This window comes from Prunus avium, chromosome 4 (genome assembly GCF_965620075.1).
Source record: "Prunus avium chromosome 4, drPruAviu1.hap1.1, whole genome shotgun sequence".
Classification (NCBI taxonomy): Eukaryota; Viridiplantae; Streptophyta; class Magnoliopsida; order Rosales; family Rosaceae; genus Prunus; species Prunus avium.
Window position 1 is genome coordinate 38,164,526 of NC_142287.1, and position 20,920 is coordinate 38,185,445.

A 20,920-nucleotide genomic window follows, 5' to 3' on the forward strand; every position below is an offset into this window, starting at 1 on the left:
TTGAATCCTCAATCTCTAATTTCAATCCAGATGTTCTGTCCCATCAAATAGACCACTTCTAGCACCTATATCAGCCAACACTAGCTCACTGTAGGGACTGAATTAGTTGAACCGGTTCAGTCTTGTTTTTACAGATCTTTTCTGCCCTTTTGAATCCACAATCTCTAATTTGAATCCTGATGTTTTTTCCCATCAAATAGACCACTTCTAGCACCTATATCAGCCAACCCTAGCGCGCTGTACGGACGGAATTAGCTGAACCGGTTCAGTCTTGTTTTTGCAGATCTTTTCAGCCCTTTTGAATCCACAATCTCTAATTTGAATCCTGATGTTTTTTCCAATCAAATTGACGACTTCTAGCACCTGTATCAGCCAACCCTAGCTCACTGTACGGACTGAATTAGCTGAACCGGTTCAGTCTTGTTTTTCCAGATCTTTTCTGGCCTTTTGAATCCTCAATCTTTGAATTGAATCTTGACGTTTTTTCCCATCAAATTGACCACTTGAAGCACCTGTATCAGCTAACCCTTGGTCACTGTACGGACTGAATTAGCTGAACCGGTTTAGTCTTGTTTTTGCAGATCTTTTCTGCCCTTTTGAATCGACCATCTCTAATATGAATCCTGATGTTTTTTCCCATCAAATTGACCACTTCTAGCACCTGTATCAGCCAACCCTAGCTCACTGTACGGACTGAATTAGCCGAACCGTTTCAGTCTTGTTTTTACAGATCTTTTCTGCCCTTTTGAATCCACAATCTCTAATTTGAATCCTGACGTTTTTTCCCATCAAATTGACCACTTCTAGCACCTGTATCAGCCAACCCTAGCTCACTGTACGGACTGAATTAGCTGAACCGGTTCAGTCTTGTTTTTGCAAATCTTTTCTGCCCTTTTGAATCCTCAATCTCTAATTTCAATCCAGATGTTCTGTCCCATCAAATAGACCACTTCTAGCACCTATATCAGCCAACACTAGCTCACTGTAGGGACTGAATTAGTTGAACCGGTTCAGTCTTGTTTTTACAGATCTTTTCTGCCATTTTGAATCCACAATCTCTAATTTGAATCATGATGTTTTTTCCCATCAAATTGACCACTTCTAGCACCTGTATCAGCCAACCCTAGCTCACTGTACGGACTGGGATAGCTGAACCGGTTCAGTCTTGTTTTTGCAGATCTCTTCAGCCCCTTTGAATCCACAATCTCTAATTTGAATCCTGATGTTTTTTCCCATCAAATTGACGACTTCAAGCACCTGTATCAGCCAACTCTAGCTCACTGTACGGACTGAATTAGCTGAACCGGTTCAGTCTTGTTTCTGCAGATCTATTCTGCCCTTTTGAATACACAATCTCTAATTTGAATCCTGATGTTTTTTCCCATCAAATTGACGACTTCTAGCACCTGTATCAGCCAAACCTAGCTCACTGTAGGGACTGGGATAGCTGAACCGGTTCAGTCTTTTGTTTGCAGATCTTTTCAGCCCTTTTGAATCCACAATCTCTAATTTGAATCCTGATGTTTTTTCCCATCAAATAGACCACTTCTAGAACCTATATCAGCCAACCCTAGCTCGCTGTACGGACTGAATTAGCTGAACCGGTTCAGTCTTGTTTTTGCAGATCTTTTCAGCCCTTTTGAATCCACAATCTCTAATTTGAATCCTGATGTTTTTTCCCATCAAATTGACGACTTCTAGCACCTGTATCAGCCAACCCAAGCTCACTGTACGGACTGAATTAGCCGAACCGGTTTAGTCTTGTTTTTCCAGATCTTTTCTGGCCTTTTGAATCCTCAATCTTTGAATTGAATCTTGATGTTTTTTCCCATCAAATTGACCACTTGAAGCACCTGTATCAGCTAACCCTTGGTCACTGTGCGGACTGAATTAGCTGAACCGGTTTAGTCTTGTTTTTGCAGATCTTTTCTGCCCTTTTGAATCCACCATCTCTAATATGAATCCTGATGTTTTTTCCCATCAAATTGACCACTTCTAGCACCTGTATCACCCAACCCTAGCTTACTGTACGGACTGAATTAGCTGAACTGGTTTGGTGTTGTTTTTGCAGATATTTTCTTCCCTTTTGAATCCACAATCTCTAATTTGAATCCTGATGTTTTTTCCCATCAAATTGACCACTTCTAGCACCTGTATCAGCCAACCCTAGCTCATTGTACGGACTGAATTAGCCGAACCGTTTCAGTCTTGTTTTTACAGATCTTTTCTGCCCTTTTCAATCCCCAATCTCTAATTTGAATCCTGATGTTTTTTCCCATCAAATTGACGACTTCTAGCACCTGTATCAGCCAACCCTAGCTCACTGTACGGACTGGGATAGCTGAACCGGTTCGGTCTTGTTTTTGCAGATCCTTTCAGCCCATTTGAATCCACAATCTCTAATTTGAATCCTGATGTTTTTTCCCATCAAATTGACGACTTCTAGCACCTGTATCAGCCAACTCTAGCTCACTTTACGGACTGAATTAGCTGAACCGGTTCAGTCTTGTTTTTGCAGATCTTTTATGCCCTTTTGAATACACAATCTCTAATTTGAATCCTGATGTTTTTTCCCATCAAATTGACGACTTCTAGCACCTGTATCAGCCAACCCTAGCTCACTGTAGGGACTGGGATAGCTGAACCGGTTCAGTCCTTTTTTTGCAGATCTTTTCAGCCCTTTTGAATCCACAATCTCTAATTTGAATCCTGATGTTTTTTCCCATCAAATTGACGACTTCTAGCACCTGTATTAGCCAACCCTAGCTCACTGTACGGACTGATTTAGCTGAACCGGTTCAGTCTTGTTTTTCCAGATCTTTTCTGGCCTTTTGAATCCTCAATCTTTGAATTGAATCTTGACGTTTTTTCCCATCAAATTGACCACTTGAAGCACCTGTATCAGCTAACCCTTGGTCACTGTACGGACTGAATTAGCTGAACCGGTTTAGTCTTGTTTTTGCAGATCTTTTCTGCCCTTTTGAATCCACCATCTCTAATATGAATCCTGATGTTTTTTCCCATCAAATTGACCACTTCTAGCACCTGTATCAGCCAACCCTAGCTCACTGTACGGACTGAATTAGCCGACCCGGTTCACTCTTGTTTTTGCAGATATTTTCTGCCCTTTTGAATCCACAATCTCTAATTTGAATCCTCATGTTTTTTCCCATCAAATTGACCACTTCTAGCACCTGTATCAGCCAACCCTAGCTCACTGTATGGACTGAATTAGCTGAACCGGTTCAGTCTTGTTTTTGCAAATCTTTTCTGCCCTTTTGAATCCTCAATCTCTGATTTCAAACAAGATGTTTTGTCCCATCAAATAGACCACTTCTAGCACCTATATCAGCCAACCCTAGCTCGCTGTACGGGCTGAATTAGCTGAACCGGTTCAGTCTTGTTTTTGCAGATCTTTTCAGCCCTTTTGAATCCACAATCTATAATTTGAATCCTGATGTTTTTTCCCATCAGTTTGACCACTTCTAGCACCTGTATCAGCCAACCCTAGCTCACTGTACGGACTGAATTAGCTGAACCGGTTTAGTCTTGTTTTTGCAGATCTTTTCTGCCCTTTTGAATCCACCATCTCTAATATGAATCCTGATGTTTTTTCCCATCAAATTGACCACTTCTAGCACCTGTATCAGCCAACCCTAGCTCACTGTACGGACTGAATTAGCTGAACCGGTTTAGTGTTGTTTTTGCAGATATTTTCTTCCTTTTCGAATCCACAATCTCTAATTTGAATCCTGATGTTTTTTCCCATCAAATTGACCACTTCTAGCACCTGTATCAGCCAACCCTAGCTCATTGTACGGACTGAATTAGCCGAACCGTTTCAGTCTTGTTTTTACAGATCTTTTCTGCCCTTTTGAATCCCCAATATCTAATTTGAATCCTGATGTTTTTTCCCATCAAATTGACGACTTCTAGCACCTGTATTAGCCAACCCTAGCTCACTGTACGGACTGGGATAGCTGAACCGGTTCAGTCTTGTTTTTGAAGATCGTTTCAGCCCCTTTGACTCCACAATCTCTAATTTGAATCCTGATGTTTTTTCCAATCAAATTGACGACTTCTAGCTCACTGTACAGACTGGGTTAGCCAACCCTAGCTCACTGTACGGACTGAGTTAGCTGACCCGGTTCAGTCTTGATTTTGCTTATCTTTTCTGCCCTTTGGAATCCTCAATCCCTAATTTGAATCCTGATGTTTTCTCCCATCAAATTGACCACTTCTAGCACCTGTATCAGCCAACCCTAGCTGACTGTACGGACTGGGTTAGCTGAACAGGTTCTGTCTTGTTTTTGCTTATCTTTTCTGCCATTTGGAATCCTCAATCTCTAATTTGAATCCTGATGTTTTTTCCCATCAAATTGACCACTTTTAGCACCTGTATCAGCCAACCCGAGCTCACTGTACGGACTGGGTTAGCTGAACCGGTTCAGTCCTGTTTTTGCTGATCTTGTCTGCCCTTTGGAATCCTCAATCTCTAATTTGAATCCTGATGTTTTCTCCCATCAAATTGACCACTTCTAGCACCTGTATCAGCCAACCCTAGCTCATTGTACGGACTGGGTTAGCTGAACCGGTTCAGTCTTGTTTTTGCTTATTTTTTCTGCCATTTGGAATCCTCAATCTCTAATTTTAATCCTGATGTTTTCTTCCATCAAATTGACCACTATTAGCACTTGTATCAGCCAACCCTAGCTCATTGTACGGACTGGGTTAGCTGAACCGGTTCAGTCCTTTTTTTGCTGATCTTGTCTGCCCTTTGGAATCCTCAATCTCTAATTTGAATCCGGATGTTTTCTCCCATCAAATTGACCACTTCTAGCACTTGTATCAGCCAACCCTAGCTCATTGTACGTACTGGGTTAGCTGAACCGGTTCAGTCTTGTTTTTGCTTATCTTTTCTGCCCTTTGGAATACTCAATCTCTAATTTGAATCCTGATGTTTTCTCCCATCAAATTGACCACTTCTAGCACTTGTATCAGCCAACCCTAGCTCATTGTACGGACTGGGTTAGCTAAACCGGTTCAGTCCTGTTTTTGCTTATATTTTCTGCCCTTTGGAATCCTCAATCTCTGATTTGAATCCTGATCTTTTCTCCCCTTTGGAATCCTCAATCTCTAATTTGAATCCTGATGTTTTCTCCCATCAAATTGACCACTTTTAATACCTGTATCAGCCAACCCGAGCTCACTGTACGGACTGGGTTAGCTGAACCGGTTCAGTCCTGTTTTTGCTGATCTTGTCTGCCCTTTGGAATCCTCAATCCCTAATTTGAATCCTGATGTTTTATCCCATCAAATTGACCACTTCTAGAACCTGTATCAGCCAACCCTAGCTCACTGTACGGACTGGGTTAGCTGAACCTGAACCGGTTCAGTCCTGTTTTTGCTGCCCTTTGGAATCCTCAATCTCTAATTTGAATCCTGATGTTTTCTCCCATCAAATTGACCACTTCTAGCACCTGTATCAGCCAACCCTAGCTCACTGTACGGACTGGGTTAGCTGTACCTGTTCAGTCTTGTTTTTGCTGATCTTTTCTCCCCTTTGGAATCCTTAATCTCTAATTTGAATCCTGATGTTTTCTCCGATCAAATTGACGACTTCTAGCACCTATATCAGCCAACCCTAGCTCACTCTACGGACTGGGTTAGCTGAACAGGTTCAGTCTTCTTTTTGCGGAACTTTTCTGCCCTTTTGAATCCTCAATCTCTAATTTGAATCCTGATGTTTTCTCCCATCAAATTGACCACTTCTAGCACCTGTATCAGCCAACCCTAGCTCACTGTACGGACTGGGTTAGCTGAACCGGTTCAGTCTTGTTTTTGCTTATCTTTTCTGCCCTTTGGAATCCTCAATCTCTAATTTGAATCATGATGTTTTCTCCCATCAAATTGACCACTTTTAGCACCTGTATCAGACAACCCTAGCTCATTGTACGGACTGGGTTAGCTGAACCGGTTCAGTCCTGTTTTTGCTTATCTTTTCTGCCCTTTGGAATCCTCAATCTCTGATTTGAATCCTGATCTTTTCTCCCCTTTGGAATCCTCAATCTCTAATTTTAATCCTTATGTTTTTTCCCATCAAATTGACCACTTCTAGCACCTGTATCAGCCAACCCTAGCTTACTGTACGGACTGGGTTAGCTGAACCGGTTCAGTCTTGTTTTTGCTTATCTTTTCTGCCCTTTGGAATCCTCAATCTCTAATTTGAATCCTGATGTTTTCTCCGATCAAATTGACCACTTCTAGCACCTGTATCAGCCAACCCTAGCTCATTGTACGGACTGGGTTAGCTGAACAGGTTCAGTCTTCTTTTTGCGGAACTTTTCTGCCCTTTGGAATCCTCAATCTCTAATTTGAATCCTGATGTTTTCTCCCATCAAATTGACCACTTCTAGCACCTGTATCAGCCAACCCTAGCTCACTGTACGGACTGGGTTAGCTGAACAGGTTCAGTCTTCTTTTTGCGGAACTTTTCTGCCCTTTTGAATCCTCAATCTCTAATTTGAATCCTGATGTTTTCTCCGATCAAATTGCCCACTTCTAGCACCTGTATCAGCCAACCCTAGCTCACTGTACGGACTTTGTTAGCTGAACCGGTTCCGTCTTGATTTTGCTTATCTTTTCTGCCCTTTGGAATCCTCAATCCCTAATTTGAATCCTGGTGTTTTCTCCCATCAAATTGACCACTTCTAGCACCTGTATCAGCCAACCCTAGCTCACTGTACGGACTGGGTTAGCTGAACAGGTTCAGTCTTCTTTTTGCGGAACTTCTCTGCCCTTTTGAATCCTCAATCTCTAATTTAAATCCTGATGTTTTCTCCCATCAAATTGACCACTTCTAGCACCTGTATCAGCCAACCCTAGCTCACTGTACGGACTGGGTTAGCTGAACAGGTTCAGTCTTCTTTTTGCGGAACTTTTCTGCCCTTTGGAATCCTCAATCTCTAATTTGAATCCTGATGTTTTCTCCCATCAAATTGACCACTTCTAGCACCTGTATCAGCCAACCCTAGCTCACTCTACGGACTGGGTTAGCTGAACCTGTTCAGTCTCATTTTTGCTGATCTTTTCTCCCCTTTGGAATCCTCAATCTCTAATTTGAATCCTGATATTTTCTCCCATCAAATTGACCACTATTAGCACTTGTATCAGCCAACCCTAGCTCACTGTACGGACTGGGTTAGCTGAACAGGTTCAGTCTTCTTTTCGCTGAACTTTTTTGCCCTTTTGAATCCTCAATCTCTAATTTGAATCATGATGTTTTCTCCCATCAAATTGACCACTTTTAGCACCTGTATCAGACAACCCTAGCTCATTGTACGGACTGGGTTAGCTGAACCGGTTCAGTCCTGTTTTTGCTACCCTTTGGAATCCTCAATCTCTAATTTGAATCCTGATGTCTTCTCCCATCAAATTGACCACTTCTAGCACCTGTATCAGCCAACCCTAGCTCACTGTACGGACTGGGTTAGCTGTACCAGTTCAGTCTTGTTTTTGCTGATCTTTTCTCCCCTTTTGAATCCTTAATCTCTAATTTGAATCCTGATGTTTTCTCCGATCAAATTGATGACTTCTAGCACCTGTATCAGCCAACCCTAGCTCACTGTACGGACTGGGTTAGCTGAACAGGTTCAGTCTTCTTTTTGCGGAACTTTTCTGCCCTTTTGAATCCTCAATCTCTAATTTGAATCCTGATGTTTTCTCTGATCAAATTGACCACTTCTAGCACCTGTATCAGCCAACCCTAGCTCACTGTACGGACTGGGTTAGCTGAACCGGTTCAGTCTTGATTTTGCTTATCTTTTCTGCCCTTTGGAATCCGAAATCCCTAATTTGAATCCTGATGTTTTCTCCCATCAAATTGACCACTTCTAGCACCTGTATCAGCCAACCCTAGCTGACTGTACGGACTGGGTTAGCTGAACAGGTTCAGTCTTGTTTTTGCTTATCTTTTCTGCCATTTGGAATCCTCAATCTCTAATTTTAATCCTGATGTTTTCTTCCATCAAATTGACCACTATTAGCACTTGTATCAGCCAACCCTAGCTCATTGTACGGACTGGGTTAGCTGAACCGGTTCAGTCCTGTTTTTGCTGATCTTGTCTGCCCTTTGGAATCCTCAATCTCTAATTTGAATCCTGATGTTTTCTCCCATCAAATTGACCACTTCTAGCACCTGTATCAGCCAACCCTAGCTCACTCTACGGACTGGGTTAGCTGAACCTGTTCAGTCTTGTTTTTGTTGATCTTTTCTCCCCTTTGGAATCCTCAATCTCTAATTTGAATCCTGATGTTTTCTCTCATCAAATTGACCACTTCTAGCACCTGTATCAGCCAACCCTAGCTTACTGTACGGACTGGGTTAGCTGAACCGGTTCAGTCTTGTTTTTGCTTATCTTTTCCGCCCTTTGGAATCCTCAATCTCTAATTTGAATCCTGATGTTTTCTCCCATCAAATTGACCACTTCTAGCACCTGTATCAGCCAACCCTAGCTCACTCTACGGACTAGGTTAGCTGAACCTGTTCAGTCTTGTTTTTGCTGATCTTTTCTCCCCTTTGGAATCCTCAATCTCTAATTTGAATCCTGATGTTTTCTCCCATCAAATTGACCACTTCTAGCACCTGTATCAGCCAACCCTAGCTCACTGTACGGACTGGGTTAGCTGAACAGGTTCAGTCTTCTTTTCGCTGAACTTTTTTGCCCTTTTGAATCCTCAATCTCTAATTTGAATCCTGATGTTTTCTCCCATCAAATTGACAACTTCTAGCACCTGTATCAGCCAACCCTAGCTCACTCTACGGACTGGGTTAGCTGAACCTGTTCAGTCTTGTTTTTGCTGATCTTTTCTCCCCTTTGGAATCCTCAATCTCTAATTTGAATCCTGATGTTTTCTCCCATCAAATTGACCACTTCTAGCACCTGTATCAGCCAACCCTAGCTCACTGTACGGACTGGGTTAGCTGTACCTGTTCAGTCTTGTTTTTGCTGATATTTTCCCCCCTTTGGAATCCTTAATCTCTAATTTGAATCCTGATGTTTTCTCCGATCAAATTGACCACTTCTAGCACCTGTATCAGCCAACCCTAGCTCACTGTACGGACTGGGTTAGCTGAACCGGTTCAGACTTGTTTTTGCTTATCTTTTCTGCCCTTTGGAATCCTCAATCTCTAATTTGAATCATGATGTTTTCTCCCATCAAATTGACCACTTTTAGCACCTGTATCAGCCAACCCTAGCTCACTGTACGGACTGGGTTAGCTGTACCTGTTCAGTCTTGTTTTTGCTGATCTTTTCTCCCCTTTGGAATCCTTAATCTCTAATTTGAATCCTGATGTTTTCTCCGATCAAATTGACCACTTCTAGCACCTGTATCAGCCAACCCTAGCTCACTGTACGGACTGGGTTAGCTGAACCGGTTCAGTCTTGTTTTTGCTTATCTTTTCTGCCCTTTGGAATCCTCAATCTCTAATTTGAATCATGATGTTTTCTCCCATCAAATTGACCACTTTTAGCACCTGTATCAGCCAACCTTAGCTCATTGTACGGACTGGGTTAGCTGAACCGGTTCAGTCCTGTTTTTGCTGCCCTTTGGAATCCTCAATCTCTAATTTGAATCCTGATGTTTTCTCCCATCAAATTGACCACTTCTAGCACCTGTATCAGCCAACCCTAGTGTTTGTGCAAATAATCTCGCGGGAGAATATTCGCTTCTAGATCCTCGAACCTTCGATCTTCCTTCTCTCTCCTTCTCGATTCCTGTAAAACAGATTGGAGTAAATAGACCACACCCGGGGGGTGTTGGCCAAAGGCCCTCCGATGCCTAAGTTAGTTCAAGTGTTTGTAGGAAAACAATAGCTAAGCGAAGGATACGGAGTTTGTATGGTGTGAACCGGGTGGCCGGAGCCGTGTGTGGTGGCCGGAGCCGTGTGGAGAAAATATGGAGAGTGGAGAGTGGAGAGGGAGAGAGAGCTTCGGGTATTTTCTCGGGTTTTTAGATGTAGGTTTAGATGTACCTTGAATGATGAATGAAGTCATCTATTTATAGGAGCCTCGGGGCTAGGGTTTCGTAGCCTCGGGGCTAGGGTTTCGTAGAGATCGAGTCGGATAATATCTGAATTATCTCGTTTAATTATAAGATAATACCCGATAATTAAGATATTATCCCTTTGATAAGATAATAACTAAATTATTGATATTATCTCATTAATTATAAGATAATATCCCTTTATTATGATAATATCCCAATTAATGGTATTATCTTTATTAATTATGAGATAATACCATATAATTAAGATATTATCCTAATTAATCAATTATCCCAATAAATGGTTAATTAATTAATTTAAGGGATAATCTTCTTTTCCACGTGGCATGCTCTGATTGGAGACGAAAATATTTGCTCCCACAAATGCCCCCCAGCTTCTGCATGGCGCTTGTGTGGCATGTAGGAGATGAAATTATTTTTCGGACTCTCCAACTGTATCTGGGCTTTCTTCTGCGAGTTGGACTCCTTTTGCAGATCAGGTTCCCAATTAGAGTAGGCTTCTTATTGTTCTTGGAGTTGGATTCCTAGTAGGAATGAGCTTGCAATTCCTTCTTTGGCCTGGGTTGTCCAACTTGTATAAATACAGGGCTCCTCTTCACTCTTTCTTACATTGCAAACTTAACTTCTCTACCTTCTAGCTTGAGAAAGATCTTGGAGAATTTGTACTGCTTGTTGAAGAGAGGAGTTGCCGTGCACAAAGTAAGTCGAGCAAGCAAATATATATTCGTATATATTTTTGTCTTTTTTTTTTTTTTTTTGGCAGCAAGGTTGTGGTCCAGCCGTATACTCCTAGCTGTGGCCTCGTGATTGAAGAAATTCCGCAAGTCTGCAGATCTGGAATGAAGTTGCAAGGCCAGCATGCGACTGAAGGCTTGGAGCTTGGATCTGCATTTGCTGGGCTTGAAGAGAGAGCACGGAGAAGCTGGGCTCGAAGCAGAAGGAGGGAAGCGCTGGGCCTTGAGGGCGACGCGGGCCTGCGCTAGGCAAGCACGCCATGCACGTGGGAGCTGGGCCAAGAGGCGCGCGCTGATGGGCCACGTGTGCTGCTGGGATGGAGCTGGGCCGCATGCGTACTGGAGCGAACGGGCCAGGCTGTGCTGCGATGGGCTAGAGGCGCTAGCTGGGCTGCGCAACGTGGGCTGCGGAGGTGGGCTGGAGCCGCATGCGTGCTGGGCTGTGATGGAGTTGGCTGGGCTGCTCGTGCTGGGCCAATATATTTTTTTTTTTTTAACTGCTGCCTTTCCTTTTTTTTTCTTTTTTCTTTTGTAGCTGCCAGCCCTTTTTTTTCCTTTTCTTTGGTATTCTAACTTATAGAATTTTCTTCTTTCTTTCGCAGTTGTCCGTTGATCATGTCTTCTGAAGATGGAAGGAAGTCTCCGAGTTCTCAGGTGCCTTTGTATTTGTGGGGAGGCTCCCTAGTGCACAGCAAGAGATTCGTGGCTAACTTGCACCGCGTTACGACTGAAGCTCAGTTCCAAAAGTGGCGGACTGCTTATGCTTCTGCCATTCCAGATGACGTGCAGGTCAGGCTAGCGAACTCTCAAACTGACAACACGCCTTATGTGGATGCGAACAATCCTGATGCTAGGATCATCACCTTCCGTCCTTTTTATTTTTCCTTAGGCTTCACATTCCCATTGTCAAGGCTTTTCAAGGAGGTGCTCTGTGCCATGGAGTGTGCTCCGAGTCAGTGTACTCCGAATGTCTACCGGGCGATCATGTGTTTCGAGAACTTGAGCCGTTTCTTCATGCTGGAGCTAACGGTGCGAGAGTTCTTCCATTTTTTTGAAGTGAGGCACTTCGAGCGGTATGCCCAAGTTCGCGTCTATAAGGCTAAACTGTTTGACAATCTCAGTCAAGGAGATCATGTGTGGTACGACGACGTGTTGGAAGTCAGCGGAAGGTGGGAGGGCGACGTTGGTACTGGCCCACTTGTTCCCATCACCTATTGTAACGGTACGTCTTTTTGCGGCTTTTGATCTACTCTTTTTTTTTATTTGAATCTCTTGAAGTGTGGCTGACTAACTTCTGTCTTCTGCTTTGTAGTGAATGACATTAGCAAGAAATTGAAGTTGGGGCCTGACATGGCTAAGGTCCGCCATGCTTTGAACATCCCCTCAAAGTTTCGCGAGTGGCGTTGGTTATTGAGCGAGTATCGGGAGGAAGACGGTGGACTGCCCCCTACTGAGGATGTCGAGAGATGGAAGCAGAATGGTCCGGACCCTGATGATCTACCTGCTGGATATGAGGAGTGCTCTGATGAACCCCCATCAAAGAGGAAAGCTGATGTCAAGTCACAGGAGAGGAATGCGTCTCCATTGAGGAAGAGGTCAAAGTTCCCTTCCGCCGAGAAGACCCAAGTAGGAGCTACTTTCGTGTCATCTGCACGGGTCAAACATCTTGTTGGTGCAGATAGCAAGAAGATTGGTGGTATGCGCAACATTAGGGATGTCCCCCTTAAGCCTCTTGCTGATGAGTTTGGAGATCGTGATCTGCTTCGTGAGATAGTCCGTGCGCGATCTAGTTCACCTGTGGAGAGGCAAAGAGATGCAGATGTTCCTATCCGGAGTTCGGGTCGTTTGCACCAGTTGAAGAGCGGAGGTCGATCTGGGAGGTCTGCTCATCCATCCAACCACCATGATCCTGCTGTTGGGTCACGAGCAGTCAAGCGTGGAGTTGATTCGTCGTTTCCAATTTCTTTGGAAGTGAGGTTGGCAGAGGCTAAGAAGGCAAGAGAGTCATCTGCTCGGGCGAAAGGTTCTTCTGCAACATCCGCAGTTGATCCCCAGGTGGACAAGTCCAGCCCTGCAGGGGATGCAGGAGTGTCTGATCTGCTCAAGACGCATTTTCTATCAAGTCCATCCGCTTGTGTTGGGCTGGTTGATCAAATCCGTCAAGCTGGTGATCTTGGTACCTTTTCAAGTCTTTCCTTGGAAAAACAAAGGGAAGCCACACTTCATCTGCTTCAAAAAGGAGTTGTTTTTGCTGCTGAGACCATTCGGAATTCGTCTGCTGTTGCCCCCTCTTCTGCTCAGCTCAGTGAGTTGGAGAAGAAGAATGCCGAGCTAGTTTGCAAGCTTTCTGCCGAGCAGGCCCGCTATGAGAAGAAGACGTCTGACTTGAGGGCGATGATATCCGAGCTGAAGAGTTCCCTTGCTGAGAAGGATTCCGAGCTTAACTCCTCCACTGCTGACTTGGCTAGTCGGAAAGATGCTTACTTCCATCTTGAGCGCAAGAATGCCGACATCTCTCACAGCTATGACAAGCTTTTGGCTAGATTTCGTGCCTATCATGAGTCTGCTGAAGAATCCAGGTCTGAAGCTACCGTGGATGCGTACAAGCTGGGCTACATGGACTGCATAAATAGAAAAGATCCATTCTTTGCCATTGGAGATGAAGACATTGAGATGCTTTGTCCTGAGCAGGTTAATGCTGTGGACATGGAAGGAGTTGAAGAGCTGGTGGCTGAAGAGGCAGTAGCCGATGGAGCAGGAGAGGATGCAGCCGACGAGGCAGTGGCCGATGGAGCAGGAGAGGATGCAGCCGATGAGGCAGTGGCAGACATCATAGATCAGGCATGTGAAGCTGTTGAGAGCGTGGCTGATCAGGTGGAAGCCGAAGAGGCTGCAGATCAAGGTTCCCCTACCGGCGCTTCGGAGTAGATGAAGACTCTTTTATTTCTTTTCAGCTTTTGTAGTCTGCTTTTTGTTTAGAACAATTGGTCTTGTTTGACCTATCTTCTTTTTTGTTTGAACTTGGCCGGTTGGTCACTTTGCTATGGAAATTTCAGTTATTATTTTTAACCTCAATTTGCATATTGACTTGTGAACTGCTTGAGTAACCGGCTAGTGTCTTGGTTGTACATTTCCCCTTAGGATTCTTGCAAAAGCCAGGGTCCCTCTTGAGGGATTCCGGGCGTCTTCTGCATTTTCTGGAGAAAGCTTAGAACGCTTCTGGTCGTTGCCCTGCGTCTCCCTTAGGACGCTTTTTATGGGCAACTGTATGACTATCCTGCCTCCCTTAGGAAACGGATAGGAACCTGGATACCTCCCTTAGGAAATTTCTGGCGCACCCTGCGTCTCCCTTAGGACGCTTTTTGTGGGTTGCGTATCCCGAAGGACGCTTCTTATCGTTGCCCTGCGTCTCCCTTAGGACGCTGCTTATGGACAACTGTATGACTATCCTGCTCCCCTTAGGAAACGGATAGGAACCTGGATACCTCCCTCAGGAAATTCCTGGCGCACCCTGCAACCCCCTTAGGATGCTGCTTTGCGGGCTGCGTCTCCCGAAGGACGCTTCTGGTCGTTGCCCTGCGTCTCCCTTAGGACGCTTTTTATGGGCAACTGTTTGGCTATCCTGCCCCCCTTAGGAAACGGATAGGAACCTGGATATTTCCCGTAGAAAGCATGGAGACCTCCTTTTAAGAAATTCCTGGCGCACCCTGCGTCTCCCTTAGGACGCTGCTTTGCGGGCTGCGTCTCCCGAAGGACGCTTCTGGTCGTCGCCCTGCGTCTCCCTTAGGACGCTTTTTATGGGCAACTGTATGATTTATCCTGCCTCCCTTAGGAAACGGATAAGAACCTGGATACTTCCCTTAGGAAATTCCTGGCGCACCCTGCGTCTCCCTTAGGACGCTTCTTTGCGGGCTGCGTCTCCCGAAGGACGCTTCTGGTCGTTGCCCTGCGTCTCCCGAAGGACGCTGCTTATGGGCAACTGTGTATATATATATATATTCTCTTGACATTCTGGAATGAGAAATTGAACTTTTATTGATGTTCATGAGATTACATCGCTTTATTCGAAATGGAAATAACTGAATAAAGGGACCATAACTTTTGACAGTTGCAGTGCTCGGTCATCTGCTGGGGACTAAGTGGGTAGGAAGAAGCGTCATGGATAGTATCTTTGGAGATGACAGGCATTCCATTGTCGTGGAATCTCCTTCCCTTCCATGGTGTCGAGCGTGTAGCTTCCTCTGCCCCCAGACCGGCTGATCATGTAAGGGCCTTCCCAATTGGGTTTCATCTTTTTGGACCCTTGTCTCTGCGCAGTGATGAAGGCCTTTCTTAGCACAAGGTTGCCTGGTTGAAACTGTCTGACCTTAGCTCTTTTGTCGTAGTAAGACTTCAACTGCTGTTGATAAGAGGCGACTCGAACAATGGCCTTCTCGCGCTCGCCTTCAAGTAAGTCAAGGTTGAGCCTCATCTGCTCAGAGTTCTGCTCAATACTGCCCACTTCAATGCCTATGGAGGGGACAGTGACGTGCGGAGGAATGATCGCTTCAGTTCCATAGGCGAGGGAAAACGGGGTTTCGCCAGTTGACCTTCGTTTGGTAGTGCGATAAGCCCATAGCACTCCAGGGAGCTCGTCTACCCATTTCCCTTCGGCCCCTTCTAATCGCTTCTTTAGGCAATCCAATATTATTTTGTTGGATGCCTCAGCCTGGCCATTGCCCTGAGGATATCTAGGGGTAGACAGATGCTGTTTAATGCCGTATTGTTTGAAGAATGCGGTGATCTGCTTGCCGATAAACTGCGCGCCATTGTCGGTAACGAGAAATTGTGGGCAGCCAAATCGGCAGATGATGTTTCTCCAGATGAATCGTTCCACGTCAGCTTCTTTAGTAGAGGATAGAGCTTCGGCCTCGATCCATTTAGTAAAGTAATCAGTGGCGACAATCATCATTTCTTTATTAGCTGGTGCCGTTGGCATGGGGCCCACTAAGTCGATGGCCCATTGCATGAAAGGCCACGGACTGTTCTGTGGATGGTAGACTTCGGCAGGCAGGTTAGGAACCGGTTTGTACCGTTGGCAGCGATCACATCTCTTGACATACTCGGTTGAGTCATGGCGCATGGTAGGCCAGAAATAGCCTATATTTAGAGCCTTCTGGGCGAGTGACCTGCCTCCAGAGTGGTTGCCACACTCGCCGTCGTGAATTTTGTAGAGGACCTCAAGTGTCTGAGGATATTTTATGCAGGTGAGATGAGGGCCGGAGTATGATCTGCGAATGAGCTTGGCGCCTTGCATGTAGTATCTCGCGGCTTTCTGTTGGACCTTCCTAGCTTCGGACTTATCCGTTGGAAGATTTCCATTCACCAAGTAGTCGATGATGGGGTCTTGCCAGCTGGGGTCTTCATCGATCTGCATTGAGTCGATTAGCTCTATTTCTTCGATGCTTGGCCGGTCAAGGTGTTCTACCGGGATGGAGTGTTTGAACTGGGTGTCCAGCGCTGATCCTAGGCTTGCCAGCGCATCTGCATGGGTGTTCTCCGCCCGTGGAACTTGTTGGATGGTGAAAGTAGGGAATTCTTTCAAAAGACCTTGGACTTTGTCGAGGTACTGGATCATTCTCGGATGTTTTGCCATGTACTCGCCTGAGGTTTGATTCGTGATCAGCTGGGAGTCTGAGTAGATGGCCAATCTTTTGATCGACAGTTCTTTTGCTAGGCGCAGTCCGGCGAGCAATGCCTCATACTCTGCCTCGTTGTTTGAAGCAGGAAAGCCTAGCGTGATGGCTTGTTCCAATAAAGTTCCATTTGGGGTGATTATGACGACGCCTGCCCCTGCTCCTTTGTGGTTTGACGCTCCGTCTACATGTAACTGCCACATGTCTTTAGGTAGGTTTGAATCGGTGGGGGAGGTATCGTCTGCTTTTTCCTTGACTTTCGTGACCAGCTTCTCTTTTTCGGCTGTTGGAGTAAACTCTACAACAAAATCTGCTAAAGCCTGGGCTTTTATAGCGGTTTTCGGCCGGTAGAGGAGGTCGTATTGACTGAGTTCGATAGCCCATTTCATGAGTCGCTGAGAGGCGTCGGGGCTATGGAGGATCGATCTCAAAGGAAATTCTGTCATGACAATTATCCGGTGCGCTTGATAGTAGGGCCTTAGCTTTCTTGCGGAAACTACAAGCGAAAAAATGAGCTTCTCCATTTTCGGATAGCGAGTCTCTGCGTCGAGGAGAGCTTTTGAAGTGTAGAATACCGGATGTTGTGCCCCCAGCTCTTCTCGGACGAGAGCTGAGCTGACGGCTGAGTCGGACACCGCCAGGTAGATGTATAAGTCTTCGCCTGGTATCGGTTTTGAGAGTAGGGGAGGTGTAGTGAGATAGGTTTTCAAGTTTTGAAAAGCTACTTCGCACTCGTCATCCCACTTGTCCTTGTGTCCTTTCCTCCAGGCTTTGAAGAATGGCCTGCACTTGTCGGTAGATCTTGAGAGGAATCGGTTGAGAGCCGCTGCTCTACCCGTTAGACTTTGTATCTCCTTTGTTGTGGCAGGTGACTTCATGTTGAGTATAGCCTTGATTTGATTCGGATGTGCCTCAATTCCTCTTTGGGTGACTAAGTAGCCTAGGAATCGGCCAGACGAGACTCCGAATGTGCATTTGCTCGGGTTCAACTTCATGTTGTATTTTCGGAGCAGGCTGAATGCCTCGGCGAGGTTTGTGATGTGGTCTGCTCGCTGGGGAGCTTTGACTAACATGTCGTCTACGTAGACCTCCATAGTTTTACCGATTTGCTCCTTGAAAATTTTGTTTACCAGCCTTTGGTAGGTTGCTCCGGCGTTCTTCAGCCCGAAGGGCATGACTTTGTAGCAGTATGTACCTCTTTCGATGATGAAAGAGGTCTTTGCTTTGTCGTTTTCATGCATCATGATTTGATTGTAGCCGGAGTAGGCGTCCATGAAGCTTAGCAGTTGATTGCCGGAAGTTGAATCAACGAGCTGATCAATTCGTGGCAGTGGAAAGTTGTCTTTAGGGCACGCCTTATTGAGGTCGGTGTAGTCGACACACACTCTCCACAGGCCTTTATCTTTCTTTGCTACTAGAACAACGTTCGCCAGCCATTCTGCATAGGAGACTTCTTCAATGAAACCAGCAGCTAGGAGCTTGTCGATCTCGGCTTCAATGATGGCAACTCGCTCGGGGGCAAAGTTGCGTCTCTTCTGCGCTACAGGCTTGATTGCTGGGTTGACGTGTAGGCGATGGCAGATGATCTGGGGATCGATGCCTGGCATGTCGGACGGCGACCATGCGAATACGTCTTTGTTGTTCTGGAGGAAGGCTGCAAGCTCTGCCTTTTCCTCCTGGCTTAGGCGCGAGCCGATCCGCGCTTTTCTCTCTGGCTTGTCAGGATCAAGGGGTACTAGCTCGACGTCCTCTTCGGGCTTCCATCCTTCTTCAGGAGAGACCTCCGGACGGATTCCCTCGACTTGGTCCTGATTCTTTGATTGCTATTGGGGAGTAGCTATTCCCTTTCCTTTCTGGTCTGCTCGACTGTTAGGAACGGGATTTGCCTTCTCCTCTGGTTGCTCTACTCCCTTCGTATATGCCTGATTTACAGGGAGGAACTGTGTTTGCTTGCTTCTCTTCAGCCCTTGAGCTGAGCATTTCCTCGCCATTGCCTGATCACTGTTGATCTGACCGATACCGCCCCCAGGGATAGGGTTGCGGATTTTCTGATGTGTGGCGGAGGTGATGGCGTTGATTTTGCTGATCCATGGTCTGCCCAGAATGCCATTGTAGGGCGAGACTTCATCAATGACCATGAATGTTTGCGAGCTGATTACAGGTGGGGAGTAGACGTCGAGATCTATCGTGCCTACGGTAACCGTTGTTGCGCCATTGAAGCCGGTTAGTGACCTAGCTGATTTGTTGATTTTTGTCTCTAAGCCCATCTGCTGGATGACTGCCAATTGTAGGATATTGGCTGCACTGCCCTCGTCTGCATGGATTTGATCGACCATGGCCTGAGCAATTTGAATGCTAATGACTAGAGCGTCGTTGTGTGGCAGGTCGAGGCCGACTAGATCTTTCTTTTGGAAGCCGATCACGGGATCGTCTTCCGCCAGTGGGAGACTAGTGGAGATCTGGGAGATGACAGTGGCCTGTTTGATTTTCGTCTTCTTTTCCTTGCTGGTCAGCCCAGACTCCTCGGAATCAGCCAGGATTGTGTTAATCCTTATGACTTTTTGAGGTGGCTCCTTGGCGGCATCGCGGTCCTCAATTCGTTGGATGGCCTGCTTCGCGATGAACTCCGTGCAGTGACCTTCTCTCACGAGTTCTTCTAGGTGCGCTTTCCAAGCAAAGCAATTATTTGTATTGTGCCCGTGTGTCGCATGGAAGGCACAATACTTTCTGGTATCCCTCTTATCCGGATCTCCCTTCAAGGGTGGCGGTCTTTTTACCCAAGGTTTGTCCTTTACTTGGGCTAAAATTTGATGTATAGGGATGGAGAACTTGGTGTAGTTCTCCTTCGTCGTAGCGTCTCCTTGTGGGCGCGACCTACGTTTGTCTTTTTCCCTGCTGCTAAACCTGTCGCTTCTTTGGCTTGCCCGCTTGGTCGGCTGATCTTCCTGCTCGGTGGACTTCTTTGCGGCGATTCGATCGTCATCCCAGAGCGCGTAGCGTTCTGCAGTCGCGAAGACCTCTGCCAAAGTCTGGCTGGGAGTGATAGTCAGCTCGCGGTATAAGTCGTGCTCAGCTGGAAGACCTTTCTTAAATGCAGAGGACGCGATTCGGTCATCACATCCTACGATGTTAGCCTTTTTTGCTTTGAATCTCTTGATGTAATCTCGAAGAGATTCATTGGGCTTCTTGCGCAGGTTGTACAGGTGGTCATGGTTCTTCTTGATCGTCCGATAAGAAGTGTACTCTTTGGTGAAGACATAAGCAAGCTCCTTGAAGCTGTTGATCGACCCGGAGGGCAGAGTATGGAACCAGTCCTGAGCTGCTCCTCGCAAAGTCATTGCAAACACCTTGCACATTAGCGCGTCTTCGGCTTTGTAGAGAATCATAAGGCTCTTGAAATGCTTCAGATGGCTTTCGGGATCAGAATCCCCTTTGAAGCAGGTGAAAGAGGGCGTTGAGAATCGTTTCGGAGGAGTAGCCTGCTCGATTTCGGCAGTGAAAGGTGAGGAATTTGCTCGGTCTACTTCCATGCGTAGTGTATCTTCGAAATTTCCGCCAATCTTTAAGTCTCGAAGTCGGTTATTTACAAGCTTCTCAACGTCTTCGACACGCACGGTTAGTCGGTCACGTGGGCGTCCTCGGCGATTTGGACGACGCTGACTGACTTCCTCGTTGGTTTGCGAGGGTTGACCTTCTCGGCTGCGCCGCCTTGGCGGCGTGTTGGTAGACTGCGCTTGCGAGGTATTCTCCGCTTGGCGGTGAGAATTGGTTCTTCGAGAGTGAGCAGCGGAGCGCCTTTCTTCACGGTCCTCATTGTGAGGGTTATCTGGTTGACCTCCCTGAGAGCCTAGCCTTTCGTGAACATTTCTTTGTGAGCGAGCAGAGGAGCGCCTTTCTTCACGATCCTCATTGCGATGGCCATCGGGTTGACCTCTCTGGGAGCCTAGCCTTTCCAGAACGTTTCCCTGCGGGCCCAGGCGAGCTCGGATGCCAGGTTGTGGGCCTAGCCTTTCACGCACATTGGCCCTTAGATTCAATCTAGATGGGAGACTTCGTCTGCTCTGAGTGTGGCTCGCGGATGCTTGCGACATGTCGACAAGCTGACCACGTTGTTGTCCATCTCCTTGTCTGCCTATTCCTGCTTGACCTGCTCGGTACCCATCGAACTGCATGTCGGCGTGTCCGTCCATCCTTCTCTCTTCACCCAGTTGTCCAAGGCCAAGGTTTTGAGCCATGCTTATGTGGTTGATGAGTTGGTCAACTTTCTGAGCTAGCTGGTCGACTCTCAGATTGAGGTCCACTTGACTTCGTGGATCGGGAGGAGAGAAGTGCGTGGAGCCCAATTGCACACGGGCTAGGGCTTCATTAGAGGTGTGAGCGAGAGCATGCGTCGGGCGCGGAGGCAATGGAGGGAATGGATGAAGTTGCTCCAAGATTGGGCCA